At 38.8% G+C, this 20,210-nt stretch overlaps 1 protein-coding gene across 2 annotated transcripts in view; it reads right to left on the bottom strand.

The window, feature by feature from the left end:
- LOC126380064 (disco-interacting protein 2) overlaps positions 1–20,210 on the bottom strand; it is a 136,615-nt gene that overhangs the window by 33,391 nt on the left and 83,014 nt on the right. The gene's annotated exons all lie outside the window — the stretch shown is intronic.

The following is a 20,210-nucleotide window of genomic DNA, read 5'->3' as shown; positions in this document are numbered from 1 at the left end:
ATAATTTAAAAATAAAATAATATTCATGTCTAGACTAATGACTTACGTTTACCCAAACTAACGTGAGTCATTAGAACAATGGTATAAATAAAAAGCTAATTATTTTTTACAACTTCCAAACGATGTTTAAACTTGTCTTATAATTAGTTTACAAAGACACGTACACCAATGGTGAGACCACTATAGCAGTTTGTTGGACAATTTTACATTGCATTTGTACAATAGAGACACACACCCGTAACCACATTTTACCGCCGCTTTTGTTTACAAAATCACAATATAATAATTGTCACGTAACATTAATTAATTAATATTACCGTTCGCCAAAATATTCCAACGGCGAAAAACCTTTGCCTATTCACAACCAAACAATAATTCGCACAAAAATATATTACGTTTAAAAAAGTATAAAAATGTTCCATAAATTCCATATAAGTTCGCGCCACACAAAATAAATTGACGAAAAAGATTGTCTACATTTTTTTTTAAAGCGGCACAAAAAAATAAATGTTATTTTTTTCCCGCTATTCTTTTTTTTAACTAGTTGACGTGGCGCTTGCTGATTTATAATAATAGACAGAATATACGGTTTTAAGTTGTTTATTGGATATTTAAGTAGGCTTTAGAGATGTACGGGGGTGGAATTGTGGAGGTGGAAGTGAAGGTTGAGGTGCAGAGGCAGTGTGAGTTGGACGAGCACTTGCAGAACTCTTCGGAGGCGTTGCATGACATGTTGTTGGGGGAGCCTGTGGATGTTGGGCACATGTGCGGGGATTGTGGGAAGATTTACAAAACCCTGAGTACTTTGCAGTCGCACCGGCAGTTGAAGCACCCTGACCCCGACACGGAAGCGGCCGCGACATGTACCGCGTGCGATAAGACATATCCCTCCCTCAAGAGCTTAGAAAAGCACATACAGTACAAACATCGATATAATTTTCGCTGCACCGCTTGCTATAAAAGCTTCAAGTCCAGAGAAATTTTAGGTAGGTATAGTGTCTCATGTTTTCTTGTCCGTGTTTGAAAGAGGTATGAACGAGACAGCAAGAGAGTATTGACGCAAATAGAAATCCATAGCCTGTGTTTACCCCGATGGGATATAAGCGTGAGATTATGTACCTACGTATGTTTGGATTTTGCCCTCACTCACACTTTTGTTACCAGAGTTGTAACACTAGAAAAATTAAAAGGTCTTTCAAGTATTTACTACATAATCTTAAAGTTTAGGAAAATTTGAGATTATTAGAGAAATAATTTAAAAGAAAAAGAACATAGCATAATATAGCGTCACGCTGGATCCCTGGATATTATACACCTCTCCCTATCCCTGGGATAGGGAGAGGTGTATGAGATATACACCCACTCCTAGCCAGTTTAGTTTTAAGTCCCTTCCTACAAACCACGTGATATCAATTATATATGACCCAAACATGAATTCAAACTCGAATGCAGTGGTTTAGAGCCCGATCTGGAATTCTAAAGCGAGACACTAAAACGTCTTTTTTTAAATTATTTATTTAAAACAGAATAAGTTCTGTTTACAATTTTAAACACATTCGCCAAACTGGAAGAAAGTTGACGAAGTCATGCACTCATTACTTATATCCATTATAGCAAGTTGTAAACTTAACTTTATCCTTGATATGCTACAAACCTACATGCAGGCAGTTATAGAGCTTTGAACTCAATCCGACCAACTAATGTTTGTGTAACGATATCGGGGCATTCATCAAATGAGTTAAATAAAAACATCTTTAATTTAGTTTTCGACATGTCATGGAAGCAAGCTGTAAAAGATCGCGAGGAGTGGAAATCCGTTGTTTCAGCCCTACAGCCCACAAGGGAATAAAAGGCTTAGAAGATTTAGTTTTAAAAATAGGCTCATAACAACATTCTCTTTCGAACTCAATATTATTATTATATTCTTGGAACAAGGTATTTTAATATTTTCTCATCATAATAATACTGTAAGTCACGGGTTCTGCGAAACACTATCACGGATTTTCGAAAACAAGAAGAGAATTAAATCACGGTCGTCGTTTTCTTTTTGAGGGATGATTCAGACCATGATTCTGAGTTGATATCAAGTGGAATTTTCCGTCGCAAAAGTACAGAACTGAAAATAATTTAAAATAATACTAAAATTTTCATGACTTTTCCTGCAGGAAATTCCACTTGATATCGACTCAGAATCGTGGTCACTAACTTATAATATTTCATTAATGGGTCTTTTGTTATAGTTATAATTTTTCATGTAATTTCATGTGTTTTATACGAAATCGTAATCTAGCCCCCGCGATACAAGCTGAGCTTAGTGCAGGGACTGCCGCATATCTAAAGCAATTGGTCATATTATACTTATCTGTATTTTTTGTTGTAAAATTGTAAGTCTATGGTCAATAAACGATAATATTAGCATTCAAAAAAAACATCTAAACGTGATATCAATTTATACTTTGACTCTGATTTAGTTAGTAAAGCGGTCACCTCACCTAACTTTGAATACGAAATCTTCGGATCAATACCGTAACTTTTCCTTTTCATCTGTAACGTATTCCCGGGAGGGAGAGAACGTGTAGAGTAAGTTCTTATCTTGTCTAGCAAGAAATGTTTAAAAAAAAATCAGAGTCTCACATTGAGGTTGCACGTTCGAATTCATATTTGGATCAAAAATGATAATCACCTACTCAGCTGTGAAGGAAAACATCGTGAGGAAACCCATAAATTCGAGAAATGCGTTTCGGAGAATTCGGAGGTATGCCACTTAACCTGTATTGGCCTGGCTTTCCCTTCGGGTTAGAAGGTTAGACGAGACTGCCTAGTCGCTCCTGTAAAAGACCGAACCTGTCAAATCTTCAGGTTAGGTAAGCGGGGGTCCGCCTGTGAAAATGGAATAACGCGGAGATGATGACACATTGGTAAAACATAATCTCGGTGAACTGCGGGTGCTTAGTTCATCATGCGATGCTGTACTTCTGACTACCCCAGCTGGGAATTCCTTAGTTCATCAGCATCGCATGATGAGCAAGTACCAGTCTTGACAGAGCCCTATTACTCGACCTTTTACTCGTTCCTGAACGATTCTCGTGTAGTCGGTAACGATTATAGGGGTGAGGTGAGGAAGCTGGAGTTGGTGCGGAGCGGAGAGTGTCCCTTTGACAAATAGTGTTGTACTCGTGAGCAACAACGTAACGTCACGTCTGTATTTCGGATACACGTGAGCTTGTGAATTTATTTTCTTTATTATTCCAGAGGAGCACGAGCAGTACTGCGGCATGACAGAGACGCCGTGCCCGCACTGCAGGAAGGTGTGCGCGTCACAGGTGGCGCTGCGGAACCACGTCAAGTACAAGCACCCAGGGAACAGCGAGCATTGGTGCAGCGCGTGCCGGCGCTCGTTCCGCACCGCGCGCGGCCTCGGCAACCACGCCGCCACCGTGCACAAACCAGGAGCAACCAGCTGCGACTGGTGCGCCCGACCCTTCCCCTCCGTCTCCGCCCTACGCAGCCACTTTCTCTACCGACACAGAAAAGGCGGCTACCGCTGCAAGAATTGCCACAAAATGTTCACAACAGCCATGCGATTGGCGAAACACATCGCGAAGAATCATTCCGCAAAGAAATACTTGTGTGGAGTATGCTTCGCCGGATTCGAGACGTCGTCGGCTCTCGAAGAGCATTTTGCCGCGGAGCACGAAGTTAATTCCTGTCCCTAATTTATTCTAATATAACAGGATGTTAGTGACATAGTAACGAAAACTTTGAGGGATGATTCAGACCATGATTCTGAGTTGATAAGTATAGTGTTGATAATAATTAAAAAAAAAAAAACAGAAAATACATCAATCCCTCTCAGTGTTCGTTACGATGTCACTAACACACTGTATAATTGAAATCCGGTCCGCGGAGGTCCGTATTGTTCTATGTACGAAATGTATGAATTATTTGTCTACTATTATAGGTACAAATAATGAGAGAACTAATCGAGTTTCATTTTTGTTTTACAACCAATAAAGTAACACGCTCTAGAGTTTCTAAAGAAAGAATATTGATAAGAACATCAATCGATTGAAAGTATTGAAACGAGTAACTTTGAGTATAATTTTGTAAAGTATTTCCATTTAATGCCGTCTGTTCCTGCCATTCCGTGTTCCCATCGAGTTACATTGAATATATTATATTATTATCTAGTACACAGGTAACAGTACTAATGCTGGCATTCGACTTTATGCATAAGTGGTTTCTTATAAGCAGTAAAATGGATACTGCAATCGTGGAAAGTAATAGGTAATAGTATTAAAATATTCAGTAAACGTAAGGGTGTATCACAAAACGTCTACTTCTGACAGGTGTAATGGCACCTAATATTAAATATTAAACGAGAGAAAGGCGCGCCTAGCCCAACCCTTCGTTTAACATCGAATAGCTGTTAAAATCGATTGGTCCGTAGCACTTAATATAATTACTAAGTAGATATCATTTTTTATCAGGATCGTGCCAAGTGGAGTTCGCTTGTGGGTACGCGCCACCACACTCCTCTATACACCTCTGCCTACCCCGTTAGGGATACGAGCGTGATGCTATTGGTATGTTATGTTCTATGTGTGATTGGGTGTTTGGAAGCTTTTAGTTTTATCGTAAAAACCGATAGAGGGATTCATCGGCTGATCATCTTTCGCTATACGGTTAGATTATTTATTTATTTAATTATTTATTTATTTATTTAGGTACACATACAGCATACATCTTAGGACTTCGTTTCCAAATTAGATGCAAGATGTCTTCGGCACGTGTGGCTCTGCATAACCATAATACAAAACCGAGGAATATCCGTCGGGGGCTGCCATTAACCCAGCTAAAGTTTTTCTAGAGACATGAACACAATTATTGAAGAATTGTAGATGTTTAACGACGACATAAAATAGACTTATGAGTATGATTAAATTTTCGATGAAATTTCATGTAGAAAAGGCAGCCCCCGACGGATATTCCTCGGTTATGTATTATGGTAAAATTATTATCGCTACATTTAAGTATATCTTCGAGAAACAGACACGTTAGGAAAAAATTGTAAACATCCATATTCATTGTTTAGGTACTTAAGTATATCTATTACCGATTTCTCGAGATACCTATCAACTCTTTTTTAGAAAGTATTTTTAATATTATAATATTTCGTTACATAATAATTGGGTTAAGCCGGGGGTTTTGAGTTATTTTATTCTTTTTCGATGAGATTTTTACCGTCGTGGGTTTTTTTTCAAAATTTTTAATTTTGCTTAATTATTAGTTTAGTTTATATGTTCGAATTTTGAAATTGGACACCGACGTTCTTTCATCTGACTCAAATATTTAATCTCACATTAATTACCCGAGCTGGCGCGTCTGTGTGATTTATTTTTCATGGTTGAAAATTGAACCTAGCTTTAGTGCTTAATGTAAAAATAAAGCGAATGCAATTTTATATATTGTGAACCTTCATTGCTAAATTTTTCGTTTGCGATTTGTGTGGTAAATAAATATTAACTGATGATTATAAAAGCTTTTTTCGTAAGTAGTACTACCTACCTGGAGGAGCTCGGTGGCGCAGCGGTAAACGCGCTCAGTCTGCGATTGTTGAAGTTAAGCAACTTTCGCAAAGCCCGGTCATAGGATGGGTGGCCACAAAAAAGTTTTCATCTCGAGCTCCTCCGTGCTTCGGAAGGCACGTTTAGCCGTTGGTCCTGGCTGCATTAGCAGTCGTCAATAACCATCAATCCGCACTGGGCCCGCGTGGTGGTTTAAGGCCCGATCTCCCTATCCATCCATAGGGAAGGCCCGTGCCCCAGCAGTGGGGACGTTAATGGGCTGATGATGATGATATACTTTATTGACATTGTAACTATAATAAATTTTATTGAGATTGTATATACCGCTGTGTACGAATGTATAGCTAAACAAGCGCCAAGTTTTCGCCGCATTTTTGTATCAAGCGCTGTATCTACGGTTGTGGTAAATCAAGCACATGACCAAGAATGATACTGCGTCTATTGACGCATCAGGCGAGAGTAGGCCGGTCGATTATGTTCTATATATCAGCATCAGGGGCCTTTCGCGGCTCTATAGTACCCCTGACACCAGTAGGGCTAACATACGCAACTTGATAAAATGTTGTCACGGTAATTTTATCGATTGGTGCCAATATGTGAACCCAAATAAATCATGTAGTTCTGTCAAAATACGAACAAAATCACGTGACACGCATTTTAGGGAAAAACTTTGTATTAACCACGGAATAGAAGAAAGGATTTTGTAAGAGAACCGCTGTCGCCGGTTCTACCCCGCTCTCTTTTACTACTACTCCTGCAAACAGATAACTACGATAGCTCTACTGCTTCTCAAATAGGGTAGTTTCCAACTAGACAAATCAGTTACTTTTTACTAAACGTCAAAACACGAAATGACTATGGAATTTGTTTGAAAAAGCATCCTGTGACGTCATAGATAAACGTGGCAAAAAGTTGCGACCTTTTGCCGCGTTTTCAGTTAAATATTAAAAAGAAAAGGTTTGTTGTCACTTTTAGATCTATCATTATTTAGTAATCAGAATTTCATCGTTTATCTTTGGCTTAAGTCTTTACCGGCAACGTATATTTTATGCGATATGCTACAATTATTATTTTATCATTACTTTTCGTAAGATACTTCATTATTAAAGCATTTATAAAAGTTGAGCCAACTGTGTTAGTGAAAATCATCATCATCCTCCTCCTACCCTTATCCCCCACTCATCTTTGTCTGTGTTAGTCAAAATTGAACGTAACGTAAACTAGTAACTCTTTGGTGCAAGGACTTTTGTTGGCAATTTCAAAAAAGGAACGTCACGTCACTTTTTAAGAGAAAAACGTTTTGGCGGGTGTTCCGTCTGGGACTACGAAGAAAAAACAAATGAAGACGATTATTGTGGAGAGAAGCGAAAACGGAAAGACTAGTTGCTGTATTCTTTTGTATAACATTATTATAATTTGTAATAATAATATTTGGTTTCCGTAATAAGAGTGATATTTGTAGTACTCAACATTTACTGATTAAAACTGGGTATGTTACTAATATTTACGTTTTATTGTAGAGTTTGCTAACACTTTGTAGTACCCAATACCTAAGTTAAAAATAGAACTGTTAATGTTTTTCTTTTTAGCCTTTTGAATGGTCTGTAGTAGACGCGGTCACCACCGTTGGCGCGGTCGGTCATCGACCTTACAGCGGAAACGACAAAAGACCCGTGTTCATCATGTGACGCAATTGTTTTTTTCCTATTATTCAGTGCTCCCATTTCGTATCTAACTAGCGACTACCTATCTATAGGTACTTGTACCTGCAGCTGTTCACGATAGACTGACTCGCTATGAATCAGAGCCGAGCTTACTCATTTGGAATAAATCATTTACGCGACGAATGAGCAGATGTGTCAATAAACAGCCAATCGCATTATTATTCCTTTTCAAGTGTGTTTTAGTTCCTGTTGCTTGAGATTAGTTGTTACCCGACTGCGGCGAATGAAAAACGAGGGTTATGTGTTTGGGATACAGATAGGATTGACATAAAGTAACATCTCGGTCCAATATATTTCTATCACTGTCTCTGTCGATTTTGGCAGTCGTTTCCAACTTGGCTAAGGCACCTGATTACACGAATTGAGCTAGGATTTCCTGGAGATTAACACGCGAAAACCATACTCCGTGGTCTAGTGGTAAGAGCATTGCGCTCACGATCTGGAGGTCTGGGTTCGATTCCCAATGGGGACACTAGGGCATTGAACCTATTCCTTTTCTTATGTATGTATGTATGTTGACCCCACTCTGGAACCTAAACTGAAGTAGGATTTGTAGGTTTAATATGCACCCTTTGGGATTGCGTAAGTCTGTTGTATATGTGTAAATTATAATTATTTTTTTTTTTTAAATACAAAACAACACGTGCCAGACGTTTCTGCTAAAAACGCATTTTAAACGAAAACTTCTCAAAGGAAACTTGTAAGTTATACAAACGAACGCGTAATATAAAATTGTTATCGGTTCCGTCTAGTCTCAAAGTTGCAAGTTAGCTAAGTATCCGCCGGACATACTCGCATTCACAGTCCAGCGCGTTCGTCGCTTCATCGAAGACAGGAAACCTGAGTATCGAAGCCCTCGGCTCGCTGGCCTCCGCCCCCACCCCGCCGGCTTAGCGCGATTCGTCACGGTGCGATGCATTCGTGCGATATCGAAACAAGTGACGATTTGAATTTAGACATAACATGAAGAAAGGTGAATGAAAGGTAACTTCTTCTATCGTGTGGGTTGTGAGGATTACCACCCCCATCAACATGTCAGGGGCCTTTGGCGGGTCAATAGTAACACTGACACCAGGGTTGATGAGGTTGGTACTCCGCCTCACAACCCACTCGATATAATAAGCAGAAGGTCATTAAAAAATGGTCAAACATCGAGCTGTTTCTTACATTTTTATTTTATTTATTTATTTTCTTATAAAAACAATGTTACAAACACTGGAATACAGACATCGGTAAACCCGCAAAAGTTTGTCTCGATGCCTGTTGCACACGTCACAATGATTGTCTTATATTTAATAGAAATTACAAGCTATACCTATAGGTAGGTACTCTATCTACCACAACATGTGCTCTAATACTGACAACTTTACCCTACATCGGATCGCGCGATGAGGAAGATGGAGTACTTCTATCTAGTTAATAGACACTTCTTTATATTTGCACTTTTCCCGACGTACGAATAAAAAATAAACAAGGGCTGAACGTGTGAACAAGTGGCGAGCAAAATTGAATCCAATTATCAAAATAATTCGATTGAACTTTGCTTGGCTGTTAAATATTTAGGTGAGGCAGCATGTATACACGTTTATATACTTACTTGGTTGTTAGATAAAATGTTTTGTGTAAAGAAAAATTAAAAACTATTAATCATTAATTTAAGAGCCACGCTCTTGTCGGTGTAGCATTCTCCATTCTTGTCTATCAGTGGTAATTCTTTCACTTCCTTACAAGATACGACGTTCGCCAAGATCATAGAAGGGAAGCTACAAGGAAAGAGAGAAAGGGGAAGACCAAGAAGAGCTTATATGGAACAGATTACAGAGAAGGCGAACGTCGTGTCTTATAAGGAAGTGAAGGAATTGGTCTTTGATAGACAAGAATGGAGAATACTACACTTCTTAAATTAGTGATGTGATGAATGTATTTACATCGTAATATATTTATCACCACTAATTTAAGAGCCACGCTCTTGACGCTGTAGCATTCTCCATTCTTGTCTATCAAAGGCCAATTTCTTTTACTTCCTTACACGACGCGACGTCCGCCAACATCATAGAAGGGAAGCTACAAGGAAAGAGAGGAAGGGGAAGACCAAGAAAGATTACAGAGAAGGCAAATGTATCTATAAGAGAATAATTACATTATAATCTACAGTAAACCGTGATACAGTAAACAGCTTCCATGGTCTAGTGGTTAGAGCCTTAGGCTAACGATCTGGAGGTCCGGGTTCGCGAAATCACTTTGTGAGACTGTCCTTTGTTTGTTAAGGACTTTTCAGGCTTGAATCACCTGATTGTCCGAAAAAGTAAGATGATTCCGTGCTTCGGAAGGCACGTTAAGCCGTTGGTCCCGGCTATCAGCCGTAAAAGCACCTCCACCAACCCGCATTGGAGCAGCGTGGTAGAGTGTGCTCCATACCCCTTCCGGTTGATTGAGGGGAGGCCTGTGCCCAGCAGTGGGACGTATATAGGCTGTTTATGTATGTTATGTAAACCGTGATAAGTCAGAGAACGCGTGACTTACATCGTACCACTGCCTCGAAACCACTGAATCTCATTATAATAAGTTAATGGCAATAGTGTTGCACTAGTGGAATAAAACTATGATATTACTTGAGATTACTTTATCATCATTACTTTATATATTGAATAAAATACGGTAAGTACAACAGTTATTGTGAGAGCCACAGACAAAAAAAGTAAAAAGGCGAAAATTTACCATAGAGTAATAATATAACAATTTTAATAAATAGGCTTGTCTATTACATGAGATTTAAAGATAGCGAGGAGTGGGTGAAAATACTATAGGCCTCTGCCTACCCCTCGGGGGATACAGGCGTGATGCTAAAGTTATAAACAGTACATGACCGGCGCATATACGACTAAATACTAATTTTAGATGCATTAGGAATATACATTTGGCCGTGCTCTACGCAAAGATAAGTCCTTGAGTTGAATTAGGAAGGCCATCTGTCGACGGTCGACTGTGGACACAATTCCCGCGATACGAGTATTGTAGGAGATAGCAGCCCCCGCCGTGCGCTAAAATTATGCGAATTACACCGAGGAACGTGTTAGTGTTGTTGTGCAAACCAACTACTAGGTGTATATTTTGCGTTACAGCAATACAGGGTGTTAGTGACATCGTAACGAAAACTTTGAGGGATGATTCAGGCCATAATTCTGAGTTGATATCAAGTGGAATTTTCCGTCGCAAAAGTATGGAACAGAAAATAATAAAAAGAAAAACAAAAATTTTCATGAATTTTCCGACTGAAAATTCCACTTGATATTAACTCAGAATCATGGTCTGAATCATCCCCCTCAGTATTCGTTACGGTGTCACTAACACCCATATCTACTTGTATGGGTACAGTATGTACTTGGGGTGTAAGTGACATCGTAACGAATACTGAGAGGGATGATTCAGCTGATTATTCTGAGTTAATATCAAGTGGAATTTTTCATCGCAAAAGTATAGAATTGAAAATAATTTTAAAAAACTAAAAAAAATCATGAATTTTGCGACGGGAAATTCCACTTGATATCAACTCAGAATCATGGTCTGAATCATCCCCCTCAGTATTCGTTACGATGTCACTAACACCCTGTATTATTTACTACTACTGTAGATTGAACATCAGCGCTCAAAAAAGTGGGACGCAAAGTTACTGTTAATATAGCGACGTTGACAGTACTCTACCTCAGTGTGCGATTAGGCACCGAACTGGCAACACGGGGAAGTGCGTGCTAAACTTGCAAAAATAGAAGCTCAAAGCAAAAAAGAAATATGGCACATCATATTTCTAATAAGTAATGACATTGTGCATGTTATCATAGTATAAACATTTTAATTTTCGCAGTAATCCCACCTAAATTATTATTTTAGTTTAAAATACACTAAAACAAGTACTCCCGGTCAATCCGAGTCGCAGTATAAACCAACCGCGTTACGAAGCACCAAGCGCTAATATACGTAATAAGACGATGCGTACTTTCTTAATTTGACACGACGTATTTTAATGTAGATTTTTAATTTGACTATGTTATATACTTTATTCTGGAGCTCGGTGGCGCAGCGGGTAATGCGCTCGGTCTGCGATTGTTGAAGTTAAGCAACTTTCGCAAAGGCCGGTCATAGGATGCGTGACCACAAAAAAAGTTTTCATCTCGAGCTCCTCCGTGCTTCGGAAGGCACGTTAAGCCGTTGGTCCCGGCTGCATTAGCAGTCGTTAATAACCATCAATCCGCACTGGGCCCGCGTGATGGTTTAAGGCCCGATCTCCCTATCCATCCATAGGGAAGGCCCGTGCCCCAGCAGTGGGGACGTTAATGGGCTGATGATGATGATATACTTTATTGACATTGTAACTATAATAAATTTTATTGAGATTGTATATACCGCTGTGTACGAATGTATAGCTAAACAAGCGCCAAGTTTTCGCCGCATTTTTGTATCAAGCGCTGTATCTACGGTTGTGGTAAATCAAGCACATGACCAAGAATGATACTGCGTCTATTGACGCATCAGGCGAGAGTAGGCCGGTCGATTATGTTCTATATATCAGCATCAGGGGCCTTTCGCGGCTCTATAGTACCCCTGACACCAGTAGGGCTAACATACGCAACTTGATAAAATGTTGTCACGGTAATTTTATCGATTGGTGCCAATATGTGAACCCAAATAAATCATGTAGTTCTGTCAAAATACGAACAAAATCACGTGACACGCATTTTAGGGAAAAACTTATCAATTTCGACAAAATCTATTGAATCGATCGATAATTTTATCACGATTTCAGCCTTGCTGGGTTGATGAGGTCGGTAAACCACCTCACGACCCACACGATAGAAGATCTACCAGTATGTAGGTATGAACAATAACAAGTTCATAACATTTCTCCTTTGATAAACTTTGCCAGTATAAAGTATAAGGATAAATGTCCAAGAAATGTAAAAATCTTCAACGTGAAGAAATCTAAAGCGCTACCTCAAACGCTCGCTATTTTAAACTTACTACGCGGAAAGCTTTCGTGTTTTAACTCCTTATTTACTGCTTCGGCAGTTTTCACAAAAACGCAATGTAATTGGCGTAATTTCAGCATTTATCTCACTTTTGAAATGAATATAACATAGCATCACGCCTGTATCCCCATAGGGGTAGGCAGAGGTGTACCTATAGTACATGAACTCCTCGCCAGCTATGTTTAAGTCCCATGTAGGTAATGGAGTGATCCGGGAACAAATCCTGGCAACTACGTGATATCAGTTATCTACGAATATGAATTCAAACTTATTAAGTCGAATTCAGTTTACAGTTAAGGCCATGAAGATAATGCCATTTGCGGCAAATCTACAATAAGTCACTTCAAAAAAACGAATCCCGAGCTTAAATTTCTACAATTTTTGCAGACCAGAGACTGTGTGAATACACTGCGGCAATTCCTGTCCGCGCATCCTTGCCGTGGGGTTCGGCGCCTCTTAACTTCAGTAGGAGTTAGATGGTGGCTGAGTTCGGAGTGTAACGTAGAACCCTTGCTTAAGGATACGAGTGAAAACCTCAACGATGTAATGATGACTTTAAAATATACTTCTCTGGGCGCCATCCCACTCGCATCAGAGTACTGCGGGGCGGAAGGCAAGAGGGAAATCACTGCCCTATTTTTCCCTAAAAAAATTGCATGGAGAATGCTACACCGACAAGAGCGTGACTTTTAACTTAGTGATGATACCTACATACCTACATTTTGCTTTTGTTATTTTGTTATATTATTATGAAAGCCTAGTTTGCGGGACTATAAAAACTGTTAGTAACCAACGTTTGGAACACGACCTATCACGTTGGTCTAGCCGAAAGCTCAGTGAGGTGTGGGTACTTACTTCAAATTCAAATTTTTCAAATTCAAAAATATTTTTACGGTAAGGTAACATAGTTACACTTTGAGTCGTCAATTTTTACATAACGAACGTCTCATCCGCCTAAAACTACTGCAGCTTCTCACAACCTGTATAGCCGGGAAAAAGAAAAACCTCGGCACAGGGCCCTAGACGATCTTTAAAAAAAAATCATCTATAATGGATGTACCTCTGACTACCCCAAATGAGATATAGTCGTGAGCATATATTATGTGTTTAGGACCTCCGCGATACAGGGTTTCCGCGAGTAATAAACATATTCTAATCTATTCTAAACATACACTTACATCTAACACTTAGACGGGTTATATTTACGCTACTGTGTTGCACGTTTCTTCTCTCACAAGGACGGAAGCACGCCTTGTTCAAAACTATAGCCTTTGAGTTGCGTTTTGCAACAGTATTACTGACATAAACTAGAAACCTCCTCTTGAATCTGCTTTGAATGCATCAAGTTGTCTAGATTAATTAATTTAGAACCGTGTCTGAACTCTGAGGCAAGCTCACAGCAGGCAAGCAATTATTGTGTATGTGATTATATTCTAGTTCCAGAGAAGAGGCTTAAATGTCAAAACCCAATCGCCCGCGACAGGACAAATATCTAAATAGCAAACAGCAATAGTGTTGATTAGATTTAAGCCTGGGATGCTATCCGCGTTCCGCGCGATAGAATTCATATGCAGCCTGAGCAAAGTAAATTAAATGTACACAGGGTGTTACTGACATGGTAACGAATACTGAAGGGAAGATACAGACTATGATTCTAAGTTAATATCAAGTGGAATTTTTCGTCCCCCTTATGTATGGAATTATCATATTTCCGAGTTAATTTCCATGTTCGCCATAGAGTAGTTTCCAACTAGTCAAATCAGTTACTTTTTACTAAATATCAAAACAACAAATTACAATGGAATTTGTATGAAAAAACAACCTGTGACGTCATAAAAAAACGTGTCAAAGTGTCGCTCTTATTATTACATCCTTATTAAAATTCATAAATATGGTGAATAGAAAAAAAGAAAAGGGTTTTTTGTCACCATAGTGTATGAGAATTTAAATTCAGAACTAATTACTTTACTGTTTTGTTTTGATTCCCGCGTAAAAATAAATTACATATATTCGAATAGAGGAACTGTAGTTACATCAAAGAGTACCTATTACTTTAGAAAGTAAGTGATTCTAGTATCTACCAGGTAATAAGGCGAATGGTCGTTTTAAAAAGGCACGAGAATTTTTTTATAGATATACCATAGTTATTTCCTTCACAGACTAACAGTGGGTACAAATGGTACATAACCGCAAACAACATGGCATCTAGACTATGTCATTGTGATGCCAGAAGGTTAATTGTTGACATCATGTTCCCGGCTTGGCAGGGGTCATGAATGGTCCGTGTCATGCGCAGACGCACAGCTATGACAGAAGATATGCTAGAAGACGTCACACCTACAAGAAACGTATATTTTTAAGAAATAAAAATCGAAGAATCTGTCTTTTTAAAAAAGCATCATATGTCGTAGTGTGCCTCTATGGCATTAACTACTTGGCCGGACTAATCGTGAACAAGTATTAAACTTGGTGCGTAAGTAATTTATTATTATTTAAAGCGAGAAACGTTTTCCATCTGTTGCAGTTGTGATGTTTTTCTAGCACTTGCGCTTTCTTATTATTAAAATGAAGTTTAACAAATTACAACCATTATGCAGAAATTTGAGAAGAAAAACATACGGGCAACATACAAAAACTTAGATTATGGTGTTACCATTTAGAAAAAAAGGTTTTGTTATTTTTTGAATGAAAAATTAAATGAATGAAAGTAAATCTTAACATAACATAAACTGCCTATACACGTCCCACTGCTGGGCACAGGCCTCCCCTCAATCAACCGGAGGGGGTATGGAGCATACTCCACCACGCTGCTCCACTGCGGGTTGGGAAAGTAAATCTTATTATTTATAAAATGAATTATATACATTATTATTATTTATAATATATTTGGTGTTAATTAATTTAACAATTGGTACTTACAATATAACGATACATTGCAAAATCCCCTTGTAATAGCATAATGGCGGATAAGCCTGGCGAATATAAAACGCCCTTTACTTAAGGAATCCTAAGTGGCTAGAACCGCGGGCCGGCTCCTATCGCCGGGCTGAACAAACCTGAATAAACTTTGACTCTTCAAGTTGTCTCAGATCTCAAACCCCCCCCCCCCCCCCCCATTGCTGAGTGAAGTGTAAAGACGACATTCGTGCGAGCGGATACTACACCGCTTCAGGATAAACACAGGGTTGCCATCTTTAATAACTGCGCTTTTTCAAATAAATTCAAAAATTCAAAAATATTTATTTTTCAAAATTGGCTTACAAAGTTAGCGCTTTTTGAACGTCAAACAAAATTAAATTACTTACATATTATGTAACTAGCTGTAAAAGTACTACCACATCGGAATCTGTAACGCTGTAATTTTCTATCGAGTGAGTTACGAGGTGGATTGCGCGCGTTGTGATACGACGTCACAAGCGGTCACGTGACTGTTAGCGGCACTCGATATTTTTCGAAACTTTGAGTGCCTATAAAATCAAAACTACTAAGTATTTTTGACTACAACAAAAACTAGTGTCTTTGTATACATACAGGCTTTACTGAGACAACATTTCAAGCGATTTGGCATACCTAGTAATATTCTTCATTATTGAGCCGCAAAAGGCCCCCGACATGGCTCATGTAACGACTACGTACTCGCATCACTAAGTAGTAACCGGGGCCAACGGCTTCACGTACTTTTGGGTGATTACCCTGAAATGTCCTAACCAAACCAGGGCTTACAAACCGATTATAGTGATACTTCCCCACCGGGTTTTGAACCAAGAACCGGGGAACTCCTGGACATGTCGTATGAACCTTGAGCGTTGTGGCGTTAGCTAAATCCGTCAGGCCTATTTTATTTTATTACAGTTTCGCTGTCGTTTTTCGTCAACGAAGTTGAGGCTCTGGGGCTTAGAAAGAATTAATGTTTTCCAAGCTAGCAACCCTGCAGGCCCCTTGCAGAGCGGATATTGACGCGGTGATTGAGGATGCTACTGCAGAGTTTGCTCACTCCCACCTCGCGAGTTACTTTTACAGTACTACTATTACATTACAGCTGTTAAGTGCATATGTATAATGGAAACATTCTTTAACAGTATGCGTCCGCTGGTGGTTCATTTCCCGGCGGAGACATATCAAACATAATAACAATATTAACTTATGCAAGATTTGTAAATACAGCCTATCCGGAACGTGTCTGAGCACGCATAATGTATATTATCAATTAAATATAGTTATCGAGGAAATACAAGCAAACTCGCGGGCAAAATCTAGAAATATGACACATTTGAAATGTGGTAACCCTTACATTTGAAACCCAACATAGTAAAAGCTCTGTGGTCTAGTGGTTAGAGCGTTAGGCTCACGATCTGGAGGGCCGGGTTCGATTCCCGATGGGGACATTGTCGAAATCACTTTGTAAGACTGTCCTTTGTTTGGTAAGGCCGTAAGTAAGATGATTCCGTGCTTCGGGGGGCACGTTAAGCCGTTGGTCCCGGCTATTAGCCGTAAAAACACCTCCACCAACCCGCAGTGGAGCAGCGTGGTGGAGTATGCTCCTTACCCCCTCCGGTTGATTGAGGGGAGGCCTGTGCCCAGCGGTGGGACGTATATATAGGCTGTTTATGTATGTTGTGTATAGTAAAAGCGCCCGATACGAAATGGTTCGGGGGGGAGGGGGGGGGGGAGGAGGAGTTACCGTTCTATACGTAGAATAACTCTTTAATCTATGGCACTGATTCAGTTAAAAATCCAGGAAACGAACTAGGGGGACAATTTACCATCATACAGGTGGCTGGGGGTTCGGGTGGTAACAGCTGGCTGCCACCTACCACCATCTACCACCCCCCTTCTGTGGTGACCCGCACATGCGAATGCGCCGAGTGTAAGGCGCAGACAATAACTTTTTCAATCCAACTTTATGTCAACCCGTTGCACGTTTAAACTGTGTGTGCAGCTAAGTTTCATAAATGTACACTGGCGGACCAAAACCGTAAGTTAGTACTCGTTACATGAGTCATGCCAGGGGGTTGGTAATTCACCACACAACCCACACGATAGAAGAAGAAGACCATAAAAGTAATTGGACACTAGGTATAATATGTTTTTGAATTAAGACTACTCATAAAAATAAGTACCTACAAAGCAACACTAGTGCCATAAAAAAAAAAAAAAAAAAAAAATAAGTACCTATCACGTTACAACAAGATCTTTTTTCTACACATTTTCCATTGATGTATAATAATACAGGGTGTTAGTGACATCGTAACGAACACCGAGGGGGATGATTCAGACCATGATTCTGAGTTGAGTATAAAACAGAAAATAATTAAAAAACACAAAAAAATCACGAATTTTCCGACAGGAAATTCCACTTGATATCAACTTAGAATCATGGTCTGAATCATCCCTCAAAGTTTTCGTTACGATGTCACTAACATCCTGTATATGTTGCTATAGTAAATACAACATCCGGTGTTACCAGAGGCAATTATAACGAGAAGATGTAAAAAGATGATAAAACACACGCCAGTTACGAAATAGCCTTTTATGTTCACGGTTAAGGACTTTGGGTATTGTTCGCCCAAATTCATAATTGGTTTCAAGTCAATGGCACTGGGGCTACTTTTCTTTTACACTGAAAAAGAAAAAAGCATGGTATGCTAAATACAGCTTCTGTGGTTTAGTGGTTAGAGCGTTAAGCTCACGATCTGGAGGTCCGGGTTCGATTCCCGGTGGGGACATTGTCGAAATCACTTTGTGATTTCCCTTATCCTCTAACCCGCCCGACTTCGCACCATCGACACCCCTTTTCTTACTTTTTAAAACTGCCTTACGTCTCATTCATTAACCATCCTCCGTTCATACCATAAACAATCAAATTCCTATTAATTATCCTTTCGTAGTATTCTCACTTTCCTACATATATTCGTGTAAACCTTTTATAAAGTCTACTTTTAACGGTTGCACCCTTCCAAAATATGAGATTGAATTTTGGTTTGTGTTTTTCGTGCAGTTGTGTGCGTGGTGGCGCATTGCGGTGCTCAAACTGCCGTGGACTAGTGGACTGCTCCATACATTGTTTATTTTGGACACGTGTTCAGTACCTCTTTGTAGGAATGGGAGTTAAGAAAAAAAAACGGCAATTGCGAGTGCTTCTCGCGCACTGAGGGTTCCGAAGCTTTGACTCTGACGTTGAAAAACTATTGTCTCGTACGTCGAAATACGTTGCAATTATCTCTTTCCACTTTCAACTTCAACTTTATGGTTAAGAAAACAACTGTCCCGTTCCCGTTCCCGCCAAATAGCCCAAATCAATTGCTTTTTACTAAACGTCAAAACACGAAATTACTATGGAATTTGTATGAAAAAGCAACCTGTGACGTCATAGTAAACGTACAAAATGTCACACTTATAAGTTAAATAGAAAATGAAGTTTGTCAATTTTAGATCTGTCTTTATTTAGTAAATCAGTGGTGCTAATTCTTGTAAATACCATCTAATTTTATTTTAAGTTATATCTGTCATTTTCTTATCCGCCGACAAGGAAAGGGACGGGTAATCGACAAGCATAAAATTTATGAAACACACATCAATTTTAAGCACAAATCTAAACCAACCGTCTAAAAATTTTACACCCGTCAATAACCCGACATAGTTAAGTAGACAGCACGTCAAACGGATTTCATACCAGCGAAGTACCTTTTGATTCGCCCGGGTTATTCATTCATTTACTCATTCTTCCTAAAATTAAGAGCTGTGAATCATCCGTCCCTTTCCTTTTCGACGGATATGAAAATGACGGATATAACTTAAAATAAAATTAGGCGGTGTCTGCGGGAATCGGGGCCACTATTTCATAATTATTCTTTGACCTAGGTAACTACCTAATTAAACGTTATTATATATGTTTTCTCGCGTACGAAGCGTAGCGAATAATCATAATAGTAAATAACATTTGTAAACTTTAAACAGACGAGTTCGGGCACACACAACTGTTGTGTAGTAGTTATTGACAACAAAACAAAATGTTTTAATGAACAAAATATTTGTTTATCGGCTCCGTTTTAGGGTTAAAGTTATTTTACGAGTAAAATCGACTAAAGTAGTTGCTACGATAATAGTAACATAACAGAAGATGACTATATATGACTATATACATCTACATATAGAGGTACATCTATCGCAAGATGAACTAAGCACTCACGCCCTACCCGAGCTTTCTGTTAGACCGTGATAAGTGTTATGGCTGAAGAGGAGAAGAAATGACAAGAAACTGCAACAGCAACACATCTTTTAAAAACCAATGAGGGTATACATTACAAGTTATGTAATAACTAGAGGTACATATTTAATACCAGACATTTTTATCATTTAGGTAATCATTAATCTTTTAATAAGCTTTTTTACACAAAGGAAGCTTCACATGAGCATTAAATATTTTCTGACAAATTCAAAAGAAAAAACGTATACATAACCCCAAAATATATGTGTGTTTGTGTATTTATACAGTGTATGGGTCGTTCTTCTTTTTTATCGACAATGATCTGTCCTTCGTTCTGCTTCTGATAAGTTATGTTTTTAGAATTTTGTTTCATGTTTCCATTGTCCAAAAATATAGTTATCTTATTATACTCAAAATACAAGCAAAATACTAATCGGTTCCTCAATTAGTCCTTAAAGAAGCTTGATTGTTTTTCACAAAATTCTGTGACAGAGTGGTAAATTAAAATGCTGTCTCCGATGAAAAGGACCACTCTGTCACAATATTTTTTGGAATGTGTCTACAAAGAAAAGTATGTTACCAAGATAAAGAGAACCTCTAAATGGTCCTCTACAGACACATCTTTATATGATGTTTTAAAATATTTAATGCCGTTATAATTTTAAAG

The sequence above is a fragment of the Pectinophora gossypiella genome, chromosome Z (assembly GCF_024362695.1).
Source record: "Pectinophora gossypiella chromosome Z, ilPecGoss1.1, whole genome shotgun sequence".
NCBI lineage: Eukaryota > Metazoa > Arthropoda > Insecta > Lepidoptera > Gelechiidae > Pectinophora > Pectinophora gossypiella.
Note: the sequence above shows the minus strand (reverse complement) of the source record. Positions and strands in the feature narration are given on the sequence as shown.